Raw genomic sequence first — 2,330 nt, 5'->3', positions numbered from 1 at the left:
TAATATGAGTTAGATTGATAATAATAAGAGCAATAAGTATAGCAATTGTCGTTCTATCAATCATATTTGCATAATATGGTTAATAATATAAGTTAGATTGATAACAGTGAGTGTAATAAGTATAGTAATTGTCGTTCTATCGATCATATAAGCATAATATGCTTAATAATATGAGTTAGATTGATAATAATAAGAGTAATAAGTATAGTAATTGTCGTCCTATCGATCATATAAGCATAACATGGCTAATAATATGAGTAAGATTGATAATAATAAGAGTAATAAGTATAGTAATTGTCGTTCTATCGATCATATAACCATAATATGGCTAATAATATGAGTTAGATTGATAATAAAAAGAGTAATAAGTATAGTAATTGTCGTTCTATCGATCATATATGCATAATATGGCTAATAATATGAGTTAGATTGATAATAATAAGAGTAATAAGTATAGTAATTGTCGTTCTATCGATCATATTTGCATAATATGGTTAATAATATTCGTTAGATTGATAACAGTGAGTGTAATATGTATAGTAATTGTCGTTCTATCGATCATATAAGCGTAATATGCTTAATAATATGGGTTAGATTGATAATAATAAGAGTAATAAATATAGTAATTGTCGTCCTATCGATCATATAAGCATAACATGGCTAATAATATGAGTTAGATTGATAATAATAAGAGTAATAAGTATAGTAATTGTCGTTCTATCGATCATATAAGCATAACATGGCTAATAATATGAGTTAGATTGATAATAATAAGAGTAATATGTATAGTAATTGTCGTTCTATCGATCATATAAGCATAATATGGTTAATAATATGAGTTAGATTGATAATAATAAGAGTAATAAGTATAGCAAATGTCGTCCTATCGATCATATAAGCATAACATGGCTAATAATATGAGTTAGATTGATAATAATAAGAGCAATAAGTATAGCAATTGTCGTTCTATCGATCATATAAGCATAATATGGCTAATAATATGAGTTAGATTGATAACAGTGACTGTAATAAGTATAGTAACTGTCGTTCTATCGATCATATAAGCATAATATGCTTAATAATATGAGTTAGATTGATAATAATAAGAGCAATAAGTATAGCAATTGTCGTTCTATCGATCATATAAGCATAATATGGCTAATAATATGAGTTAGATTGATAACAGTGAGTGTAATAAGTATAGAAATTGTAGTTCTATCGATCATATAAGCATAATATGCTTAATAATATGAGTTAGATTGATAATAATAAGAGCAATAAGTATAGCAATTGTCGTTCTATCGATCATATAAGCATAATATGGCTATTAATATGAGTTAGATTGATAATAGTAAGAGTAATGAGTATAGTAATTGTCGTTCTATCGATCATATATGCATAATATGGCTAATAATATGAGTTAGATTGATAATAATAAGAGTAATAAGTATAGTAATTGTCGTCCTATCGATCATATAAGCATAACATGGCTAATTATATAAGTTAGATTGATAATAATAAGAGTAATGAGTATAGTAATTGTCGTTCTATCGATCATATAAGCATAATATGGCTAAAAATGTGAGTTAGATTGATAATAATAAGAGTAATAAGTATAGCAATTGTCGTTCTATCGATCATATCTGCATAATATAGTTAATAATATGAGTTAGATTGATAATAATAAGAGTAATAAGTATAGCAAATGTCGTCCTATCGATCATATAAGCATAACATGGCTAATAATATGAGTTAGATTGATAATAATAAGAGCAATAAGTATAGCAATTGTCGTTCTATCGATCATATAAGCATAATATGGCTATTAATATGAGTTAGATTGATAACAGTGAGTGTAATAAGTATAGTAATTGTCGTTCTATCGATCATATAAGCATAATATGCTTAATAATATGAGTTAGATTGATAATAATAAGAGTAATAAATATAGTAATTGTCGTCCTATCGATCATATAAGCATAACATGGCTAATAATATGAGTTAGATTGATAATAATAAGAGTAACAAGTATAGTAATTGTCGTTCTATCGATGATATAAGCAAAATAAGGCTAATAATATGAGTTGGATTGATAATAATAAGAGTAATAAGTATAGTAATTGTCGTTCTATCGATCATATTTGCATAATATGGTTAATAATATTAGTTAGATTGATAACAGTGAGTGTAATAAGTATAGTAATTGTCGGTCTATCGATCATATCTGCATAATATGGTTAATAATATGAGTTAGATTGATAATAATAAGAGCAATAAGTATAGCAATTGTCGTTCTATCGATCATATAAGCATAATATGGCTATTAATAT

Source organism: Megachile rotundata, unplaced genomic scaffold (assembly GCF_050947335.1).
Source record: "Megachile rotundata isolate GNS110a unplaced genomic scaffold, iyMegRotu1 scaffold0213, whole genome shotgun sequence".
NCBI lineage: Eukaryota > Metazoa > Arthropoda > Insecta > Hymenoptera > Megachilidae > Megachile > Megachile rotundata.
This window is presented reverse-complemented; position numbering follows the sequence as displayed.